At 43.3% G+C, this 25445-nt stretch overlaps 1 protein-coding gene and 1 long non-coding RNA gene across 2 annotated transcripts in view; one reads left to right on the forward strand and one right to left on the reverse strand.

Annotated features, from left to right (window-relative positions):
- Positions 1-308: 308 nt before the first annotated feature.
- LOC140126076 (uncharacterized) overlaps positions 309-25445 on the reverse strand; it is a 71029-nt gene continuing 45892 nt past the window's right edge. The window contains exon 3 of the long non-coding RNA XR_011854751.1: positions 309-690. This is a non-coding gene — a long non-coding RNA (uncharacterized lncRNA). The remainder of the gene's footprint in view (positions 691-25445) is intronic.
- The window catches only part of CHRM2 (cholinergic receptor muscarinic 2), a 144717-nt gene continuing 132617 nt past the window's right edge, over positions 13346-25445 (forward strand). The window contains exon 1 of the mRNA XM_072145172.1: positions 13346-13954. The gene's annotated coding sequence lies outside the window, so the exon portion shown is untranslated. The remainder of the gene's footprint in view (positions 13955-25445) is intronic.

Raw genomic sequence — 25445 nt, forward strand, 5'->3', positions numbered from 1 at the left:
TGCATGACTGAGGGGGTGGTGCATGACCAAGGGGGTGGTGCATGACCAAGGGGGCATGACTATGGGGGAGGTGCAAGACTGAGGGGCTGGTGCATTACTGAGGGGGTGATGCATGACTGAGGGGGTGGTGCATAAATGAGGGGGTGGTGCATGACTGAGGGGGTGGCGCATCACTTAGGGGGTGGTGGATGACTGAAGAGGTGGTGCATGACTGAGGAGGTGGTGCATGTGTGAGGGGGAGGTGCATGACTGAGGGGGTGGTGCATAAATGAGGGGCTGGTGCATTACTGAGGGGGAGATGCATGACTAAGGGAATGGTATATGACTATACTGTATATACAGCTCCTAGATACTGTAACCGGTTAGAGCTGGCAGCGCCGCCCCCCTGATGCCACCCGAGTGCCCACTCAGGACCCCGCTATGAGGAAGCAGCTCTTTTATAAAGCACTTAATCCTCTGTATATGTACACAAGCCGCCCTGGAGGCCATTATAATAGATGAGGTGCTGCCCTTCTCATAACAATCCCTCTGTATCCGAGGATCCTGGCATGACCTGCGGGGGGCACTCCGCCTCGCCAGCCCCTGTTTATGGATGTTGTCTCAGTTCCCAGAGGAACCCACTTCACCAGGAGATGAGTAGAGATGTCCATCTTCTGTGGAGAGTCCGTCATGGATCGTCTTGGGACCGACCTTTGTCAAGAGGCAGAAGAATCCGGGAATCTCATTAGTGTCTGCGAGTAACAGAGCCGTAACCCTCTAATACTGGGATGTAAGCTGCAGTTTTATCTTCATACATTGTAACAAACCCTCAGCCGTGAGGAATAAGGACTATCACCAGAGAACCAACCAGCATCCGCGACAAGGTAAGTAACTTATTGTTTTTCATTTCCGCATGAAATGGAAAACCCCTTTAAGAATTCACTATTCCTATTCACTGACAGCAAACAGAGATCTTACATGGACAAAGAACTCAGCTACAAAGTATACAAGAAAGTTCCAGACTATGAAGATGTGAGAAAAAATCCGAGGGACAATGCAGGAAAATGACAAGTTCTAAGTCTCATCCACACGGAACTGAGATAAAGGAATTAATTTTATCGGGAATAATCAGGAGATAACTCCACCGCCCGAGTCCTGTCATTCCGGAGGGGAACAGCTTCATCTACTGTGCAGGGGATCAGTGTGACGTCCCATGGAAGATGTTACAGCGAAACCACAAAATGACTAAGAAAGTAACAAAAATAATTAAACAATAAAAACAATGTTTGTCTACAGAGAAATCTGTAACTAATAGAACGAGGATAATCATCCGGGATCATTCACATCCTGTGTATTCCCATTACATAGGAGGTGTAGGAATGTCCTCCAGAAGCAATGCCACACAGGGGGTATACAAAATAATATAACTACTGCAATACTATAATATACTGCTATACTGCACCCTATGTACAAGTATATCAATACTATAATACTGCCCCCTATGTACAAGAATATAACTACTATAATACTGCCCCCTATGTACAGGAATATAACTACTATAATACTGCCCTTATGTACAAGGCTGTAACTACTATAATACTGCCCCCTATGTACAAGAATATAACTCCTATAATACTGCCCCTATGTACAAGAATATCAATACTATAATACTGCCCCAATGTACAAGAATATAACCACTATAATACTGCACCCTATGTACAAGAATATCAATACTATAATACTGTCCCCTATGTACAGGAATATAACTACTATAATACTGCCCCCTATGTACAGGAATATAACTACTATAATACTGCCCCCTATGTACAGGAATATAACTACTATAATACTGCCCCCTATGTACATGAATATAACTACTATAATACTGCCCCCTATGTACAGGAATATAACTACTATAATACTGCCCCCTATGTACAGGAATATAACTACTATAATGCTGCCCCCTATATACAGGAATATAACTACTATAATACTGCCCCCTATGTACAAGAATATAACTACTATAATACTGCCCCCCTATGTACAAGAATATAACTACTATAATACTGCTCCCTATGTACAAGAATATAACTACTATAATACTGCCCCTATGTACAAGAATATAACTACTATAATACTGCCCCCTATGTACAGGAATATAACTACTATAATACTGCCCCCTATGTACAAGAATATAACTACTATAATACTACCACCTATGTACAGGAATATAACTACTATAATACTGCCCCCTATGTACAAGAATATAACTACTATAATACTGCCCCCTATGTACAAGAATATAACTACTATAATACTGCCCCTATGTACAAGAATATAACTACTATAATACTACCACCTATGTACAGGAATATAACTACTATAATACTGCCCCCTATGTACAAGAATATAACTACTATAATACTGCCCCCTATGTACAAGAATATAACTACTATAATACTGCCCCTATGTACAAGAATATAACTACTATAATACTGCCCCCTATGTACAGGAATATAACTACTATAATACTGTCCCCTATGTACAAGAATATAACTACTATAATACTGCCCCCTATGTACAAGAATATAACTACTATAATACTGCTCCTTATGTACAGGAATATAACTACTATAATACTGCCCCCTATGTACAGGAATATAACTGCTATAATACTGCCCCCTATGTACAGGAATATAACTACTATAATACTGCCCCCTATGTACAAGAATATAACTACTATAATACTGCCCCCTATGTACAAGAATATAACTACTATAATACTGCCCCCTATGTACAAGAATATAACTACTAAACTACTGCCCCCTATGTCCAGGAATATAACTACTATAATACTGCCCCCTATGTACAGGAATATAACTACTATAATACTGCCCCCTATGTACAAGAATATAACTACTATAATACTGCCCCCCTATGTACAAGAATATAACTACTATAATACTGCTCCCTATGTACAAGAATATAACTACTATAATACTGCCCCTATGTACAAGAATATAACTACTATAATACTGCCCCCTATGTACAGGAATATAACTACTATAATACTGCCCCCTATGTACAAGAATATAACTACTATAATACTACCACCTATGTACAGGAATATAACTACTATAATACTGCCCCCTATGTACAAGAATATAACTACTATAATACTGCCCCCTATGTACAAGAATATAACTACTATAATACTGCCCCTATGTACAAGAATATAACTACTATAATACTACCACCTATGTACAGGAATATAACTACTATAATACTGCCCCCTATGTACAAGAATATAACTACTATAATACTGCCCCCTATGTACAAGAATATAACTACTATAATACTGCCCCTATGTACAAGAATATAACTACTATAATACTGCCCCCTATGTACAGGAATATAACTACTATAATACTGTCCCCTATGTACAAGAATATAACTACTATAATACTGCCCCCTATGTACAGGAATATAACTACTATAATACTGTCCCCTATGTACAAGAATATAACTACTATAATACTGCCCCCTATGTACAAGAATATAACTACTATAATACTGCTCCTTATGTACAGGAATATAACTACTATAATACTGCCCCCTATGTACAGGAATATAACTGCTATAATACTGCCCCCTATGTACAGGAATATAACTACTATAATACTGCCCCCTATGTACAAGAATATAACTACTATAATACTGCCCCCTATGTACAAGAATATAACTACTATAATACTGCCCCCTATGTACAAGAATATAACTACTATACTACTGCCCCCTATGTCCAGGAATATAACTACTATAATACTGCCCCCTATGTACAGGAATATAACTACTATAATACTGCCTCCTATGTACAGAAATATAACTACTATAATACTGCCCCCTATGTACAAGAAAATAACTACTATTATACTGCCCCCTATGTACAAGAATATAACTACTATAATACTGCCCCCTATGTACAGGAATATAACTACTATTATACTGCCTCCTATGTACAAGAATATAACTACTATAATACTGCCCCCTATGTACAAGAATATAACTACTATTATACTGCCCCCTATGTACAAGAATATAACTACTATAATACTGCCCCCTATGCACAGGAATATAACTACTATAATACTGCTCCTATGTACAGGCATATAACTACTATAATACTGCCCCTATGTGCAAGAATATAACTACTATAATACTGCCCCCTATGTACAAGAATATAACTACTATAATACTGCCCCCTATGTACAAGAATATAACTACTATAATACTGCCCCCTATGTACAAGAATATATCTACTATAATACTGCCCCTATGTACAAGAATATAACTACTATAATACTGCCCCTATGTACAAGAATATAACTACTATAATACTGCTCCCTATGTACAGGAATATAACTACTATAATACTGCCCCTATGTACAAGAATATAACTACTATAATACTGCCCCCTATGTACAAGAATATAACTACTATAATACTGCCCCCTATGTACAAGAATATAACTACTATAATACTGCCTCCTATGTACAGGAATATAACTACTATAATACTGCTCCCTATGTACAGGAATATAACTACTATAATACTGCCCCTATGTTCAAGAATATAACTACTATAATACTGCCCCCTATGTACAAGAATATAACTACTATAATACTGCTCCCTATGTACAGGAATATAACTACTATAATACTGCCCCTATGTACAAGAATATAACTACTATAATACTGCCCCCTATGTACAAGAATATAACTACTATAATACTGCCCCCTATGTACAAGAATATAACTACTATAATACTGCCCCCTATGTACAGGAATATAACTACTATAATACTGCCCCCTATGTACAAGAATATAACTACTATAATACTGCCCCCTATGTACAAGACTATAACTACTATAATACTGCCCTCTATGTAAAAGGAATATAACTACTATAATACTGCCCCCTATGTACAAAAATATAGCTACTATAATACTGCCCCCTATGTACAAGAATATAACTACTATAATACTGCCCCCTATGTACACGAATATAACTACTATAATACTGTCCCCTATGTACAGGAATATAACTACTATAATACTGCCCCTATGTACAAGAATATAACTACTATAATACTGCCCCCTATGTACAGCAATATATCTACTATAATACTGCCCCTATGTACAAGAATATAACTACTATAATACTGCTCCCTATGTACAAGAATATAACTACTATAATACTGCCCCCTATGTACAAGAATATAACTACTATAATACTGCCCCCTATGTACAGGAATATAACTACTATAATACTGCCCCCTATGTACAGGAATATAACTACTATAATACTGCCCCCTATGTACAAGAATATAACTACTATAATACTGCCCCCTATGTACAGGAATGTAACTACTATAATACTCCCCCCTATGTACAAGAATATAACTACTATAATACTGCCCCCTATGTACAGGAATATAACTACTATAATACTGCCCCCTATGTACAAGAATATAACTACTATAATACTGCTCCCTATGTACAAGAATATAACTACTATAATACTGCCCCCTATGTACAGGAATGTAACTACTATAATACTGCCCCCTATGTACAAGAATATAACTACTATAATACTGCTCCCTATGTACAGGAATATAACTACTATAATACTGCCCCTATGTACAGGAATATAACTACTAAAATACTGCCCCCTATGTACAAGAATATAACTACTATAATACTGCCCCCTATGTACAGGAATATAACTACTATAATACTGCCCCCTATGTACAGGAATATAACTACTATAATACTGCCCCCTATGTACAGGAATATAACTACTATAATACTGCCCCCTATGTACAGGAATATAACTACTATAATACTGCCACCCATGTACAAGAATATAACTACTATAATACTGCCCCCTATGTACAGGAATATAACTACTATAATACTGCCCCCTATGTACAGGAATATAACTACTATAATACTGCCCCCTATGTACAGGAATATAACTACTATAATACTGCCCCCTATGTACAAGAATATAACTACTATAATACTTCCCTCTATGTACAGGAATATAACTACTATAATACTGCCCCCTATGTACAGGAATATAACTACTATAATACTGCCCCCTATGTACAGGAATATAACTACTATAATACTGCCCCCTATGTACAGGAATATAACTACTATAATACTGCCCCCTATGTACAGGAATATAACTACTACAATACTGCCCCCTATATACAGGAATATAACTACTATAATACTGCCCCCTATGTACAGGAATATAACTACTATAATACTGCCCCCTATGTGCAGGAATATAACTACTATAATACTGCCCCCTATGTACAGGAAAATAACTACTATAATACTGCCCCTATGTACAGGAAAATAACTACTATAATACTGCCCCCTATGTACAGGAATATAACTACTATAATACTGCCCCCTATGTACAGGAATATAACTACTATAATACTGCCCCCTATGTACAAGAATATAACTACTATAATACTGCTCCCTATGTACAGGAATATAACTACTATAATACTGCCCCCTATGTACAGGAAAATAACTACTATAATACTGCCCCTATGTACAGGAAAATAACTACTATAATACTGCCCCTTTGTGCAATGTTATAACTATTCTTCATCTGGCTATGTATGGTGATATAACTGCTATAATACTGCCCCCTATAGACATGACTCAGGATATTGTGTATGTTGCAGTGGTTGCTCATCTGGATGCATGGAGCCCCCCTCCCTCGTGGACGCTGTATGTGTGTGTGAACTGGAGGAATTTCGGAGCTGACGGTCTCTGTACAGTTAACCCTTTCCCTGCTGGATATTGTTCGGCCATATATCACACAGAGATGTTACCAGGGAGTGTTCCTGATGTCTCGCTGTTTAATGAAGGAGAGATATGTAACAGCCAGTGAGATGTGATAGCGCTCGGCTCCTTCTGCATTTCTCATGCCTCCCCATGAATATGTAATTATGATAATCTGTTTACATAAGGGGAAAAAAAATTCTGGGAATCTAACATTTGCCTCCTTTTACAGCGCTGATCCCTTTAAGTACTGGGAGACGGGTTGAGAACATGGCAGCAAAGCACCCGTCAGCCCCGGGAGCGGAGATGTAATGTGAGATTGAGCAGTATGACGGGGGGTGATGCGAGGTGTCAGGTATGAAGTGCGGGGGGGAATCCGCAGTGTATGATGTGTCGGGGGATGGGATGGGGACGCCAAGGTTATGGCAGAAAAATACGAAATATATTGTTACCGTTCATGGGAATAAGAGATACAGCAAATGAGAAGTACAGAAGATCGGAGGTGTAACCACAAGAGAGGAGGAGAGTGTATGAAGATGTGTGCGAGTATGATATGTGTGTATGAAGATGTGTGTGAGTATGATATGTGTGTATGAAGATGCATGTGAGTATGATATGTGTGTATGAAGATGCGTGTGTGTATGATATGTGTGTATGAAGATGCGTGTGAGTATGATATGTGTGTATGAAGATGCGTGTGAGTATGATATGTGTGTATGAAGATGCGTGTGAGTATGATATGTGTGTATGAAGATGCGTGTGAGTATGATATCTGTGTATGAAGATGCGTGTGAGTATGATATGTGTGTATGAAGATGGGTGTGAGTATGATATGTGTGTATGAAGATGCGTGTGAGTATGATATGTGTGTATGAAGATGCGTGTGAGTATGATATGTGTGTATGAAGATGCGTGTGAGTATGATATCTGTGTATGAAGATGCGTGTGAGTATGATATCTGTGTATGAAGATGCGTGTGAGTATGATATGTGTGTATGAAGATGCGTGTGTGTATGATATGTGTGTATGAAGATGCGTGTGAGTATGATATGTGTGTATGAAGATGCGTGTGAGTATGATATGTGTGTATGAAGATGTGTGTGAGTATGATATGTGTGTATGAAGATGGGTGTGAGTATGATATCTGTGTATGAAGATGCGTGTGAGTATGATATCTGTGTATGAAGATGCGTGTGAGTATGATATGTGTGTATGAAGATGCGTGTGAGTATGATATGTGTGTTTGAAGATGCGTGTGAGTATGATATCTGTGTATGAAGATGCGTGTGAGTATGATATGTGTGTATGAAGATGCGTGTGAGTATGATATGTGTGTTTGAAGATGCGTGTGAGTATGATATCTGTGTATGAAGATGCGTGTGAGTATGATATGTGTGTATGAAGATGTGTGCGAGTATGATATCTGTGTATGAAGATGCGTGTGAGTATGATATCTGTGTATGAAGATGCGTGTGTGTATGATATGTGTGTATGAAGATGCGTGTGAGTATGATATGTGTGTATGAAGATGCGTGTGAGTATGATATGTGTGTATGAAGATGTGTGCGAGTATGATATGTGTGTATGAAGATGTGTGTGAGTATGATATGTGTGTATGAAGATGTGTGCGAGTATGATATGTGTGTATGAAGATGCGTGTGTGTATGATATGTGTGTATGAAGATGTGTGTGAGTATGATATGTGTGCATGAAGATGTGTGTGTGTATGATATGTGTGTATGAAGATGCGTGTGTGTATGATATGTGTGTATGAAGATGTGTGTGTGTATGATATGTGTGTATGAAGATGTGTGTGAGTATGATATGTGTGTATGAAGATGCGTGTGAGTATGATATGTGTGTATGAAGATGCGTGTGTGTATGATATGTGTGTATGAAGATGTGTGTGAGTATGATATGTGTGCATGAAGATGTGTGTGTGTATGATATGTGTGTATGAAGATGCGTGTGTGTATGATATGTGTGTATGAAGATGTGTGTGTGTATGATATGTGTGTATGAAGATGCGTGTGTGTATGATATGTGTGTATGAAGATGTGTGTGAGTATGATATGTGTGTATGAAGATGCGTGTGAGTATGATATGTGTGTATGAAGATGCGTGTGAGTATGATATGTGTGTATGAAGATGTGTGCGAGTATGATATGTGTGTATGAAGATGCGTGTGAGTATGATATGTGTGTATGAAGATGTGTGTGAGTATGATATCTGTGTATGAAGATGTGTGTGAGTATGATATGTGTGTATTAAGATGCGTGCAAGTATGATATGTGTATGAAGATGCGTGCGAGTATGATATGTGTGTATGAAGATGTGTGTGTGTATGATGCGTGTGAGTGTGATATGTGTGTATGAAGATGCGTGTGAGTATGATATGTGTGTATTAAGATGCGTGCAAGTATGATATGTGTGTAGGTAGGAGTGTGTGGGTATGTGCATGAGCATTTGAATATGTGTGTGTATGTGTGTATGTATGTATGAGAATCTGAGGTAGGTAGGAGTGTGTCGGTGTCTACGTAAGTATAAGTGTGAGGGTGTGTATATGAGCATTTGAATATGTGTGTGTATTAGAGTATGAATATGTGTATGAGAATCTGAAGTTGCATGTACTGTATTGTGAGTATGATACTTATGTATAACAATCTAAATATGTGGGTATGAGTGTGTGTATTAAATGTATGACCGAGGAGCTGAATATGTGGGTACGAGTGTGTGGGTGTGTGTATGAGCATTTGAATATATGTGTATAAGTGTGTGTTTGAGAATCTGAAGTTGTATGTATTGTATGTGTGTAAGTATGATACTAATGTATAAATACCTAAATATGTGGGTACGAGTGTGTGTATTATATGTATGAGGAGCTAAATATGTGGGTACGAGTGTGTGGGTGTGTATGTGAATGTCTGATGTATGTATGAAGGTCTATATGTGCATGTATGAGTAAGTAAATGCACACCTGACAATCTGAAGTTGTGTGTGTATAGCAGATGTATATATGTACATCCGTGTGTATGTGTGTGTATGAGCAAGTGACGGTGTATGTAAGTGTGAACGTGTTTGTATCTTCTGTTTATTCTGTATAGTGTATATATGTGTGTGTAGTTGTGTGTGTATATATGTATGTTACACTTTTAGGTACATGTGTATGTTCCATATATAGGAATGTATGAATGTTCGTGTGTGTATGTACGTTACATATATATCAACATGTGAATGTTTGTGTATGTATGTGTTACGTATATAGGAGCATGTGAATGTTTGTGTATGTATGTATGTGTTACGTATCTAGCAGTATGTGAATGTTTTTGTGTATGTATGTATGTGTTTTGTATCTAGCAGTATGTGAATGTTTGTGTGTGAGTGTATGAATGTGTCCATGAATGTAAAAGTGTGTGAATATAAGAATCTGAATGTGTCCATAATGGAATAATGTAATGTGTGTGCGAAATATAAATGTATGAACTGAAGATCTGAAAGTGCGCGTATTCTTCATACTTGTGAATTATTACCAATGTCACAGGAGAGACAGGAAACTGGGTAAAAGAGACAGATAAAGAGACAGCGCTAGAAATCACATGAGAAGACAGAGATAGTGGGAAAGCACTGAGACAGACACATAAAATCCCCCTTTTATCTGTTTTCCCCAAAGCAACCAATCACAACGCAGGTTTTATTTTGTATTCTGCTCTGGGAATGTGTAAGCTGCGCTGTAATTGGTTGCTATGGATAGCCACCATAGAAACGGAGGCAAGAGAAAGAGACAGAGTCGGGATGAGACTTTAAAACAGTGAAGAGACAGTAAAAGGAGACACGTAGGGCAACAATGAGAGGCAGGGGGGGGGGGGGTAGAAAGAAAGGGTAGAAGGGGGCAACATAGAGGGGCGAAGACATGGACAAAAAAGGGTTGGCAAAGGCAGATGAAGTGTGAGATTAAACGTGATTGGCTGAAGCAGATTTTAGAAGGATTAAAAGTCTAAGTAATCTGTCGCTTACCCCTCTCTCCCCTGAAATACATGCATCCTCAGCCTAAGGGGTGCACGTATGGGGAAGAGGAGAGGAATGGGTGACAGAGGAATAACAGAGGAGGGAGAAAAGACAGGAAAACACACAAGAAAGAGAGGGTCAGAGACGGAGAAGAGGTGACAGGAGGAGAGAGAGGGTCAGAAACAGAGAAGAGGTGACAGGAGGAGAGAGAGGGTCAGAGACAGAGAAGAGGTGACAGGAGGAGAGAGAGGGTCAGAGACAGAGAAGAGGTGACAGGAAGAGAGAGAGGGTCAGAGACATAGGATAGACAGAGAATCAGAAGAGACGAGTTCAGAGACCATGTTGGACATAGAGGAGACAGAGAATCAGAAGAGACAAAGGTTCAGAGACCATGTGGGACATAGAGGAGACAGAAAGGTAGGACAGGAGAGAGGCAGAGAAGAAGAAGAGACAGGAAGAGAAGAGACAGAGGTTCAGAGACCATGTGGGACATATAGGAGACAGAGAATAAGAAGAGACAGGTAGAGGAGAGACAGAGGTTCAGAGACCACATTAGACAGAGGAAAGACAAAGCAAGGTAGGACAGGAGAGAGGCAGAGAAGAAGAGGGAGGGAAGAGAGGCAACATACAGGAGAGCGCACAGAGACAGCACAGGAGGGGCAGAGGGATAGAGAGCGGTAGGAGAAAGAGAAGAGCTATTTGGAGACTGTGGGGTAGTAAGAGAAGGCAAGAGCAGAGACAGCAGAAGGGACACAGGTAAGAGATGTAAGAAGAGCAGACAAAGTCATAAGCAGGTAAAGAGACAGAGATAACAGTGACATTTAGAGACAGCGGCATTGCCAGGTAAAGAGACAGAGGAAGGAGAAATAGAGACACTCAGAAACATTGAGAGAGACAAACAGGATTGGAGGACACAGAGGAGCAGAGACAGGGGAATAGAGGGGACAGGCAGATGGACAGAGACAGGAGAGGGAAGAGACAGCGGAGAAGAGGAGGTAACACATAGATGAGAGAGACAGATAGCTAAGGAGAGACACGAGGAGGTACTGACACCGGGAAGACAGGAGGAGAGGAAGAGGAAGGACGCTCAGAGACATAGGAGATCAGAGAGAGAGTCAAGAGACAGAGGGGCAGACATGAATATAGGAGGCACAGAGACAAGGAGACAGGTAAGGAATAGACAGGGGCAGAAGGTACAGAGACAGAGGCGGAGGTAAGACAGGGGCAGAAGGTACAGAGACAGAGGGGGAGGTCAGAAAAAGACAGGGGGAACAGGGACAGAGGGGGAGGTAAGAAGGAGACAGGGGCAGAAGGTACAGAGACAGAGGGGGAGGTAAGAAGGAGACAGGGGCAGAAGGTACAGAGAGGGAGGTAAGACAGGGGCAGGAGGTACAGAGAGGGGGGGGTAAGAAGGAGACAGGGGCAGGAGGTACAGAGACAGAGGGGGAGGTAAGGAAGAAACAGGGGCAGGAGGTACAGGGGGCAGGGGAGACAGGGGCAGGAGGTACAGGGGGCCGGGGAGACAGGGGCAGGAGGTGCAGGGGGCCGGGGAGACAGGGGCAGGAGGTGCAGGGGGCCGGGGAGACAGGGGCAGGAGGTGCAGGGGGCCGGGGAGACAGGGGCAGGAGGTACAGGGGGCCGGGGAGACAGGGGCAGGAGGTACAGGGGAGACAGGGGCAGGAGGTACAGGGAGACAGGGGCAGGAGGTACAGGGGAGACAGGGGCAGGAGGTACAGGGACACAGGGGCAGGAGGTACAGGGGTCCGGGGAGACAGGGGCAGGAGGTACAGGGGGCCGGGGAGACAGGGGCAGGAGGTACAGGGGGCCGGGGAGACAGGGGCAGGAGGTACAGGGGGCCGGGGGAGACAGGGGCAGGAGGTACAGGGGGCCGGGGAGACAGGGGCAGGAGGTGCAGGGGGCCGGGGAGACAGGGGCAGGAGGTACAGGGGGCCGGGGGAGACAGGGGCAGGAGGTACAGGGGGCCGGGGAGACAGGGGCAGGAGGTGAAGGGGGCCGGGGAGACAGGGGCAGGAGGTACAGGGGGCCGGGGAGACAGGGGCAGGAGGTACAGGGGAGACAGGGGCAGGAGGTACAGGGAGACAGGGGCAGGAGGTACAGGGGAGACAGGGGCAGGAGGTACAGGGAGACAGGGGCAGGAGGTGCAGGGGAGACAGGGGCAGGAGATACAGGGGGCCGGGGACACAGGGGCAGGAGGTGCAGGGGGCTGGGGAGACAGGGGCAGGAGGTACAGAGGAGACAGGGGCAGGAGGTACAGGGGGCCGGGGAGACAGGGGCAGGAGGTACAGAGGAGACAGGGGCAGGAGGTACAGAGAGAGGGGGGAGGGTAAGAAGGAGACAGGGGCAGGAGGTGCAGAGACAGAGGGGGAGGTAAGGAAAAGACAGGGGCAAGAGGTACAGGGGGCCGGGGACACAGGGGCAGGAGGTGCAGGGGGCCGGGGGAGACAGAGGGATGTGTATGGAAGTAAACAGCAGCAGAATGTGATGAGGAGAGTGACAGCGAGAGGAGACAGACGAGAGAAAGTCATTTTCTATTCACCCAGAGCCACCAAATCAGGGAGCAGTGCGGCTCTCATTGGAGGAGCGTCACATTGAGCAGCAGTAATTGTGTCCTGGTGTAAGCCCTGCGCACAGTCCTCCGCCAGCAGCTGAGCGGGCACATCACTGCCAGCCATGCAGCCAGGAGCTGCCACCACCGCCTGAGGGGCGCTCTACCTGCAGGAGACAGGTGGGGGGCAGCACCTCCCCCCCCCCCCCCCGCCATCACCTTTATAACCAGATGGATGAATTCTCTTCTATGTGACGCCTCGTGCCCAGCCGCCTGCCCTGCCGTTCCCCACACACATGAAGTTGGCAGTGCCCATGCAGAGGCGTGTCTAACAATCCACCAGCAGGGATGTGACATCCATCATCATCGCCCAGGACAATGCCACTTCTCTCCTGACCGTCATGTCCTGCTAAGCTCCGAGGAAGACGGGATGGGAGACTTATACAAGGACCCCTTCACCCGCTTATGATTGGGGGGGGCACCGTGCCAGCCGCCTCTCTGTAGGGAGTACAACTTACAGAAAACTCTCCGCCAGGTAGGTGCAATGTCTCTTGTTATGTTGTTGTGTTTGGGAGGGGGGGGATTCGTGATTATCCTTGCGGTGGCACCTCCGTCGCCTGCTCCGTCTACCACCAGATGCTCACCCAGGAATCCGCTACAGTCATTTGTCACCCAAGGCAAACACCCGCTTCACTTAATTACCGCCAGTCCCGGTGACAAAAAGCATTTAACACTTTCACCTATCAACTGGTGCCAGGTGCCAGACTGTTGATCCCAATTTGCAGCTGTCTACAAGGGGTTAATTGCCTCCCTCTGCCTGGCTGGCAGCGAGTCGATATAATCTGTCACCGATTACGTTGCCCGTTTTTTTGCCATCACTTGCCCTGGACTAATTCATTCCGCAGCATCGGATTACAACAGGTTAACGTCCTTCGCCTCGTTCCGTCCACGTCCCGTCGTCGAGTCAACCTATTCTGTCACCGATTTACGTTGCCCATTTTGCCATTGCTTGCCCTGGACTACTCAAGCCACCAAATCATACCGCAAGCGTTGGATTACGACTGGTTACCCTTCACGTTCCGACCATGTTCCGTCATAGACCCGACCTGTTACTCTGCCCGTGTTGCCATGACTTTATGCCGCAGCGTCGGATTACGACGGGTTAACGTCTCGTCCAGTCTTAGTATCATCTTATTCTGTCCCCCAGTAAGTTGCCCGTGTTACCATCTCTTGCTTTGGATCTACTCGAACCATTCCGCGGCGTTGGGATTTGATGGGTTAACGTCCAGTGTCTCGCTCCATCCACGTTCCGTCATGGTGTCACCTAGTACGTTGCCCGGATTGCCATCACTTGTTTTGGATCTACTCGAGCCGTTCCGCAGCATTGGGTGTTGATGGGTTAATGTCTAGTGTGTTGTTCCGTTCACGTTCCGTCATGGTGTCACCTAGTAGGTTTCCCGTGTTGCCATCACTTGCTTTGGATCTACTCAAGTCATTCCGCAGCATTGGGTTTGGTTGGGTTAACGTCCAGCGTCTCGTTCCCTCCACGTTCTGTCATGGTGTCACCTAGTACGTTGCCCGTGTTGCCATCACTTGCTTTGGATCTACTCGAGCTGTTCCGCAGCATTGGGTTTGGTTGGGTTAACGTCCAGCGTCTCGTTCCCTCCACGTTCCGTCATGGTGTCACCCAGTACGTTGCCCGTGTTGCCATCACTTGCTTTGGATATACTCGAGCCGTTCCGCAGCGTTGGGTTTTGATGGGTTAACGTCCAGTGTCTCGTTCCCTCCACGTTCTGTCATGGTGTCACCTAGTATGTTGCCCCTTTTGGATCTACTCCAGATACCAATCCATTCCGCAGCGTTGGATTACGACGGGTTAACATCCTTCGCCTCTTTCCGTCCACGTTCCGTCAGCCTGTTCTGTTCTCCATCGTGTTTTGTCACCTCTCGGTATTCCCTAATCCCCAACATCGGCCGCCGGTGGGTTAGTGTCCTCGATGGATCCTTCTGGTGGTGTCCACATTCCGTCGTAGAGCCAACTCTCTCTCTCCGTTGTCCCCAATCTGTTGCTCCCCATATAAAATTGGGACAACGAGGGTTGTTGTGGTCTGATTTACTCCACCGCCCCGTATAACCCCCTCCACCCCCTTCCCAAAATCTCCATAATCTTATTTTCTCCTAATCCTGAACGTTTTCGTTGATGGGGACTTCATGAGGACAAGTAGGTTAAACCCATCATACAAATGACCCGTATTCCCCCGCCCCCCCCATCACCATCGCCCCTAACTTATGGGGTCCCTAAAGATGACGACCTGGGAGAGTTCAAGGGTTGATGCCCATGAATGATTTACAGGGAATATCCTTCCCGGGAATATTAAGCGATGATCTCGCTATACGTTGGGGAAGACGTTGTTACCATCTCAGGCAGGAACCTCCGGAGCGGCTAAATTGGGAGCGTTAAGGGATTAATCTTTGGAGCCTTTGATCATCGGCTTCCACCGGCTTTCATGTTAGACGGTCCAGGAGACGAGCGGTGGGACCCGGGCGATGGCCGCGTCCCTGTTATCTGTCCTTCTCCGGGACTGGGAGATAGAAAATCCTGGTGCGGGGTTCACAAACTTTCTAGAATCATTGTCTCAGGAGAGGAGCTGTAATCCTACTGTATATGGGGGAGAGGCAGAGGTGGAGAAAGGAGGGGGAGGGGGGGGTAATGTTTCGGTAAAATTGTTGTAACCCCTGAAGCATCTGACATGGCCGATGGTCTGGGGAAGGGGGGGGGGGGTGTCTCCAGAAAACCTCTAGATTGTAGGGATGTAGGAGAAATCTATCCCTCAATTATCTATCTCAATCTATCTAGATATCAGACACAGCAAGTTTGTATCTGTCTACGTCATTACAATCCATGGACTTATCTCTTTTATATCCATTTATCTATCTATCTCATATCTATCTATCTATCTATCTATCTCATATCTATCTATCTCATATCTATCTATCTATCTATCTATCTATCTATCTATCTATCTATCTATCTATCTATCTCATATCTATCTATCTATCTCATATCTATCTATCTATCTATCTATCTATCTATCTATCTATCTATCTATCTATCTATCTATCTATCTCATATCTATCTATCTATCTATCTATCTATCTATCTCATATCTATCTATCTATCTATCTATCTATCTATCTCATATCTATCTATCTCATATCTATCTCATATCTATCTATCTCATATCTATCTATCTCATATCTATCTATCTATCTATCTATCTATCTCCTATCTATCTATCTATCTATCTATCTATCTATCTCATATCTATCTCCTATCTATCTATCTATCTATCTATCTATCTCATATCTATCTATTTTTGGCTCATACTTCTCCCTGCAGTATTGGGTCGATACTGTATTGGTTCAGGCGCTGATCCATCACTGGCATCAGCATTGGTCCTGAGGGTCATATTTGGGCCCGTTGGTCCTGATGTGTTGGCAGTCCCTTAAGTTTGGGTTCCCCTTCCCCCCTACCTGCAGTAGATGCTGCCCCTTGTGACCTGTGACCCTTCTGTTCCCTAAATCCTGTATTTACAGTCTCTTCATGCAGTGGTGAAGTCAGGCTGTACAGATGTAGCAGAGCTGAGTTTGTCACATTGGATGTTTAACCCCACTGATACCAGCCTGAGAGCCTTACCGAAATGCAGCAGAGCTGAATTTGTCACTCCCCTCTTACACGTAGCATGGGAGCGGTGTATAGTCATGTAAGACTGATACTTGCAGATGTAGCAGAGCTGGAAGTGTCATTCGACATTAGTGTGGGATCGTTCAGGCAGGAATGTGATGTAGCAGAGCTGGGATCGTTCAGGCAGGAATGTGATGTAGCAGGGCTGGGATCGTTCAGACAGGAATGTGATGTAGCAGAGCTGAATTTGTCATTCCCCTTTTACATGAAGCATGGGAGCGGTCTATAGTCTTGTAAGACTGATACTTGCAGATGTAGCAGAGCTGGGATCGTTCAGACCGGAATGTGATGTAGCAGAGCTGGGATCATTCAGACAGCAATGTGATGTAGCAGAGCTGACTACGTCATTGCACTCTTGACAACAGCATGGGAACTGTACCTAGGAATGTAGAGGTAACACAGAGGGGAATGTCACAGATATAGCAGAGGCGACTGCGTCATTCGACCTATCGACAGCGGTATAAGCTACAGATGTAGCAGAGCGGAGTTTAACTAGTGTTCCCACTGGTTTTTTTCATGGACTTCGGTGAAACCCACTTCCTCCGCTTGCAATGCCCAAAGGACAAAGTCAGCTCTGCTACAACCGCAGGCGGATAAAGCTCAACCTCGTATGGGGTCGGGTTAATCAGTAACCTCAGAACTGAGCAGTTTGGAGTTTGTTGGACGTAGCAGAGCTGAGTTTGTCATGGGGATATCAGTTTTTACGTAGGATGACCGCATCGCCTTTACATTGGATGGCGTATTCAGGAATAGCAGAGCCGTGTTTAGCGTAGAACCGCCGCCCCGGATCAACAAGTCGAGAAGTTTGTCGGTATAAAGAGGCGCAGAGGCGGCTGGCGCGGGGAGGGCTCTGCTACACCGGGTTTCTCCGCAGGATGTGTTTTCATTAGCCAATATCGAGATTTATGGAAGCAAAGCCTCGCGCCAAACTGGAGCCGACCCAAGACGCTCGACAACTTAATATTCTAATGGATCCGAGGTGAAATCTCCGCTATCGGATCTGGCTCCAGAACACAAACACTAAGAGAGGCCGAGGAAGAGGAGGGGGGGGGGAGGGGGGAGAGTGCAAGCTCCTGGGATCACATTATCCATCACTATTATTATAAATCCATCCAGGACGTGTAATGACAGCAGTAACCCCGCCCCCCTTCTGTTGTGGGCGGGGCTGATTTTCGAATAATCAATAAATGTGCCGTTATTATAACGCAATCAGTCAGCATTACTATTACTATTAGTAGTTTGGCTATTAGACAAGCGCCTTCAAAACCCCGCCCACTATGTGGGTGTGGCTGTGAATGCACGTAACTGACGCAACGTGGGAACGTTGGTGTTTGGTCGTCGTATCATGAATTATAAAAAAAAAATTCTATTGTTTATTATTATTTATTTTATTTAAATTATTACTTTGCGCTCAATTTTTGTCCCATTTATTAAAATTTTTATTTTGCGCTCCTCAATTTTTATTATCAGTAGTTTTATTATTTTTCTTCTTCTTCTTTTTTTTTTTTATTGTTTTGTGCTGTTCATTTTTATACTATTATTTTTTTAGGTTTTTGTGCTGTTATTAATTAATAGCTACTTGTTATTGGCTTTATATTTTTTATTACTTTTTTTTATTATCATTATTATCTTATCTCGGGTAGTTTTTTTAATTTTTTATTTTATTTATTCTGTGTGCTATTATTATTTAGTTTTTATTCTTTTCCTATCATTAATTATTATTATTATTATTATTATTATTATTATTATAATTACTTGAGTAGTTTTTTATATTTTATAATTATTTATTCTGTGTGCTATTATTATTTAGTTGATTCTTTTCCTATCATTAATTATTTTTATTATTATTATTATTAATTGTTATTATATTATTAATTTATTCACTGCTTTTATGTATCTATTAGCAAATATTCATGTCTAACCTACGGTATATTTTTTTTTGTTAATACATATTCATTTTATTTTATTATTTCATGTAGCCTTTTTTTTTCTATTTTGTCCTATTAGATTATTTATTCATTCTTTAATATTTTTATTATGATAGAATATTTTATTTATTCATTTACAAATTTACATATGTATTATTATTATTGTCGTCTCCTTCGTCAAAATAGGAAAAAAAAATCCCTTACTCTGGACCCCCCCCCCCCCCCAGTGCAAAATCTGTTCTAAAGTTCCGCCCACCATCTTAATTAAAAAAATAAATAAAAACAATAAAAATTAATAATAATAATAATAATAATAATAATGATAATTATATTTTTATGCTTTTTTATGCTTTTTCTATTCTTTATCATCTTCGATACGACTTTTTCTCTCCTGTGTCCAAACTTTGTGATTGCACAGACCCGACAAAATCTTAAGCCCCTCCCATGTGACGCCCCTGGTCCGCACACGTCTAGTACTCGCCTGACTCCTCCCTGTTCCCATTCATCGTGTTAAGAGAAGAAATCGCAACTTGTCGAATCGGGTGAAAGAAACTACAGGGATTTGTCGAAATTTGTAGAATTGCGTTTCCACTATAAAAGTCGCCCTGGACTGAGTCTTCCCTTGGACTTACTTCTTGTCAGATCTGGCCGATTCTCGTTGATCCCTCCTCTCGTTGGATTAGCCCCTCCCCCTGCTTCTTCTTCTATAAATTTGGAGATTTGAAGGATAAAAATTAATCCGGAAGTAGCTGTAGAATCTCATTGGTCAGTGGCGCTGTCTCAGGATAGTAATGCATGACATCGAATATAATGACACTGACACCAGGCAACATTTAGGGGGTCGTTAAAAATTTTTTAATTGGGCCCTAATGTAATTTTGTCACTGAAGATTGAAGGATTTTGTGTTGGGAATGTGTTTCCTCTCCACCGATTTAGAAAACACGTTCTCATTGACCGGATGAGCTAAGTAAAAGTAGTCCTCCATCCTTGTAATACTCCTTGTCACCTGCGGGGGCAGTGTGGCAAAAAATGAGCACTTCCCATCTTGTCTCCTGCAGCAGGGCATTGCTCATTCGCAAGTCTAGGTTATTAGATAATGAAACTACCCTTAAATTATAAGCTACTTAGGATATCTACTGTCTGATGGGCGGCGGCATAGTCTGGCTCCGCCCATCCAACAAGAATATGAACACCGATTACTCAGGAACGGTGGGGATTAGAGGGAAAATTCCAACGGCAGCGGAATCAGTGGGACAATGCCTACTAAATCCGGCAAAGAGTTGGGTTTGGCCAAGGTGGTGAGAGGTCCCCTTTAAGTGCAGCAGTAGGAGCTTCAGAGCAGAACTCACCAGATTTTCGCTATTGTAGTAGCGGCAGGATAACGAGAGCTCATTTGCATAGGAAATCAATTATAATGAGCTGAGACTTATTTTTATCCGCGCCCTTACGACACGTTGACAGCTTCCCCCAGCAGGGGGAGAGTCAGGCGCGGCATTGGCGCTCATCGTTGGTTAGGAGATGGAGCGGCCCGGAGATAGTGGCGGTATTTATCACGGCAGGGGTATGGCGGATCTACTCGTTTATGGGGTCGGGATGACATCATACGTGATACGGATCTCACCCCACAGCTGGGCCTTGTCTGATTTGGCTCTGATGGGTGACAAGATTTGGGATCAGAGTCAACAAAAGTAGAATGTCCCTCGTAAGCCTTTTATAGTCAGCCAAAGACTGGAGACCCTGAGGCCAGTTAAAGGGGCTCTCCACTTCTCATGACCTCTTCTTCTTGGAGTGATTATGGGAATTAAGGATATCCTATTGTAGGGACCATCAATAATCAGCAGTAATGTGTGTAAGAAACTTCAAAGCAAGCATTCAATTTCCCTGCAGCGCCTCCGCAGGAGAAAGGATGTATTACACAGTTTTGGGTCCTCCAGAGGAAAGGCATGTTAGATGAGGGTCGTAATTGGACACCATTGATGGGACCATCAATAATCGGCAGTAATCTGTGTAGGAACTTAGAAGCAAGTGTTTAATTTCCCTGCAGCGCCTCCGCAGGAGAAAAGAAGTATTACACAGGTTTGGGTCCTCCAGAGGGAAGGCGTATTAGATGAGGGTAGTAATTGGACCTCATTGCTGGGACCATCAATAATCAGCAGTAATCTGTGCAGGAACTTAGAAGCAAGTGTTCAATTTCCCTGCAGCGCCTCCGCAGGAGAAAAGAAGTATTACAGAGGTTTGGGTCCTCCAAAGGGAAAGGGCGTTAGATTACAGTCCTATTGGGACGCCATTGCTGGGACCACCAATAATCAGCAGTAATCTGTGAGGGATTTTGGAATCCATTGTTTAATTTCCCTGCAGCGCCTCCACAGGAGAAAAGAGGTAATACACAAGTTTGGGTCCTCCAGAGGCAAAGGGCATTAGATGACAGTCCTAATGGGATCCCATTGCTAGGACCATCAATAATTAGCAGTAATCTGCTTAAGAATTTGGAAGCAAGTGTTTAATTTCTCTGCAGCGCCTCCACAGGAGAAAAGAAGTATTACACAGGTTTGGGTCCTCCAGAGGGAAGGCGTATTAAATAAGGGTAGTAATTGGACCTCATTGCTGGGATCATGAATAATCAGAAGTAATCTATTTAGGAACAAGTGTTCAATTTCCCTGCAGCGCCTCCGCAGGAGAAAGGAAGTATTACACAGGTTTGAGTCCTCCAAAGGCAAAGGGCATTAGATGGCAATCCTACTGGGACTCCATTGCTGGGACCATCAATAATCAGCAGTAATCTGTTTAGGAACTTGGAAGTAAGTGTTCAACTTCCCTGCAGCGCCTCCGCAGGAGAAAGAAAGTATTACACATTTTGTGGGACTTACAAAGTTTATCGGTTCTTAGGGTTCTAATAAAGGGACTAAGGAGGTTATAACTTGGTGAGACTATTAATAATCAGCTGAAATCTATTTAGAAACATGGAAGTAAGTTTTCAATTTCATTGCAGTGCCTCCACAGGAGAAAGGAAGTATTACACTTGGTCCTCCAGCTACTGTAGAATCGGTAATGGATGGGGGTCTTGAGGGATTCTCATTTCTAGAACCACCAGTAATCAGATATAATCTGTGTAGAAGTTGAAATAAAGTGTTCAATTTACCTGCAGCGCCTCCACAGGAGAAAGTATGTATTACACTTGGTCCTCCAGATATAATCAGCAATGGATGAGGATCTTTAGGGAACCTTGTTTCAGAAATATTCAGAATTTTTTTTCACTGCAGTACCTCTCCTAACCACCGGGGTTGCTGTTACGATAAAAGTTTCATTCAGGCTTTGTAATTCATTACAGCGCCACCTTATGGTCAAAATGAGTATTACACTGTGTTCTGAGACCCTTCCTGCAGGATTCTTGGCTGTGTACCCGCTAGTTCCGTATCCGTTCACGCTGTTGTACTATGTTGTATATCACAGAACGGCGCCACCTATTGGGTTTTTATTACCGCCACCAGGTGTGACATAACCGAACAGGCGCAGAATTAGTTAAAATCATACTGGATGCGCAGAGTTAGTGAAAGTTTATGTCCTCCCATAACAGAGACAATCTGGTGCACATTGTGTGTTACATCCGATGGGGACTCTCCCAATTTCACCGAATTTCTCGTAAAGTTTAGAAAACACTCAAACTGCGAGACGATCAGGGATTTAACAAATTATAGTCAAGCGTGGGATGAGCAGCTGGCCACGTCTTACAGTATGGCTTGGTGGATACTATTCATGGAGTGCTGCAGGATGTAGTGGGCATGCTCGTAGGGAGAGGAGGAGCTGCAGGATGTAGTGGGAGGGGTCATAGGGAGAGCAGGACCTGCAGGATGTAGTGGGAGGGGTCATAGGGAGAGGAGGAGCTGCAGGATGTAGTGGGCGTGCTCATAGGGAGAGGAGGAGCTGCAGGATGTAGTGGGAGGGGTCATAGGGAGAGCAGGAGCTGCAGGATGTAGTGGGCGTGCTCATAGGGAGAGGAGGAGCTGCAGGATGTAGTGGGCATGCTCATAGGGAGAGGAGGACCTGCAGGATGTAGTGGGCGTGCTCATAGGGAGAGGAGGAGCTGCAGGATGTAGTGGGAGGGGTCATAAGGAGAGCAGGAGCTGCAGGATGTAGTGGGCATGCTCATAGGGAGAGGAGGAGCTGCAGGATGTAGTGGGTGTGCTCATAGGGAGGGGAGGAGCTGCAAGATGTAGTGGGCATGCTCATAGGGAGAGGAGGAGCTGCAGGATGTAGTGGGCATGCTCATAGGGAGAGGAGGAGCTGCAGGATGTAGTGGGAGTGCTCATAGGGAGAGGAGGAGCTGCAGGATGTAGTGGGAGTGGTCATAGGGAGAGGAGGAGCTGCAGGATGTAGTGGGCGTGCTCATAGGGAGAGGAGGAGCTGCAGGATGTAGTGGGCATGCTCATAGGGAGAGGAGTAGCTGCAGGATGTAGTGGGTGTGCTCATAGGGAGAGGAGGAGCTGCAGGATGTAGTGGGAGGGGTCATAGGGAGAGCAGGACCTGCAGGATGTAGTGGGCAGCTCATATTATAATTCACAGAGTTAAAGCTTCACCAAGTAGACCAGGGGGAATCTCCTCACACTGCTGTGCTCTGAGCGCTGTGTGTTGAAGCAGAAAGCTGATACGGCTATGGAGAAGCTCAGTACAGAGAGCACAGACATACATACAGCCTAGTAGATAAAAAAGGAATCATGGGGAATAGCAGATGAAGAACAGTCACCCCTAAGACTATCCAAAAGCTTTATATTTGACCCAATTTCTAGCCCAAATAGTCTAAAATTGAAAAGCAATGGACTGGGGGGTTGTCCTCACACTGCTGTGCTCTGAGCGTGTTGCATTGAGGTATTCCACAGCCCCTCCTTCTTCTCTCGGTAATTGCTATGCGTTAAAGCAGAAAAATGCTACAGTTTTCAGGGGAGGGGCTATGGAGAAGCTCAGTGCAGAGAGCACAGAGCACAGAAGTGTGAGGACACTATACATCCAGCTTAGTAGATAAAAATGAATCGCAGATGAAGAACAGTCACCCCTAAAACTATCCAAAATATCTATATTTCACCCAATTTCTAGCCCAAATAGTCTAAAATCGAAAGGCAATGAAATGAAAGGATTGTCCTCACACTGCTGTGCTCTGAGCATCTTTAACACGAGTATTCGATTTTAAGTTTATTTTGCCATTTTTTCATATTTAATACAAATTTTACAATATATAATATACAATTTTTTTTATTTTTTTTCAATATTTTTTGCTATTAGATGAGAAAAAAAATCTAGTTTCTATATGGAAACCATCAGCAAGCAGCACATTGCAGACTGTGTAGTGCCCTTGACTGCGGGGCTTTATAGCCTGAGGTCTGATCCCAAATCCTCTCTGCTGCAAAACAATTCGCTCGAATTATGGTTATTGTTGGTGGCAGCTAAACTACTTGCTGATGGTTTCCAAACAGTTACTGTGTCTGTATGTCAGAATTTTTTTTTAATTCATATATTTTGCCATAATACACCATGAAGACGCTGTGTCCTGTCTGAATCGTGGGTCTGATGAGTTAGATCCATCAGCAGTCGTGTACCTACTTGCTGACGGTTTCCAGAAGTCACATTTTCTGTCAAATACTGCCCATAATTCAGCCAAAAGTTCAATAAATATATGTGAGAAGATTGATAATAAGGTAACGAGAGCTGGTACTGGTGGATAACCAACCTGCTGACGGTTTCCAAACACTTTTTTCATATCTATTACCGAGATTTCAGCCGAATCGGCTAAAAAAACGCACAAGAAATTTTCCCATAGGAAAGAAAATGCAGTTTCTATATGGAAACCGTCAGCAAGTAGGCTAGATATTGCTGAGAGTCCAGTGTCCTGTCATGACTGTGGGTCTAATTTAGTTTTTTTTGAGAATTTCTTAGTTATTCTTAAGATATAATATCCATCAGCAATAGCTTACCCTACCTGCTGATGGTTTCCAATCACTTAGATCAGATTTTTTTCATATCCATTACCCAGATTTCATTTTCTATATGGAAACCGTCAGCAAGTACTTAATCGCTGTTATTGGAGTGGAGCGCGCTCCTGATTTAGTTTGTGTGGGTGTTGCTTACTTATTTATAAGATACAAGATACGTCAGCAATAGCTTACCCTACCTGCTGATGGTTTCCAATCACTTAGATCAGATTTTTTTCATATCCATTACCCAGATTTCATTTTCTATATGGAAACCGTCAGCAAGTACTTAATCGCTGTTAGTGGAGTGGAGCGCGCTTCTGATTTAGTTTGTGTGGGTGTTGCTTACTTATTTATAAGATACGAGATACATCAGCAATAGCATACCCTACC

This window comes from Engystomops pustulosus, chromosome 4, assembly GCF_040894005.1.
Source record: "Engystomops pustulosus chromosome 4, aEngPut4.maternal, whole genome shotgun sequence".
NCBI classification, from domain to species: Eukaryota; Metazoa; Chordata; class Amphibia; order Anura; family Leptodactylidae; genus Engystomops; species Engystomops pustulosus.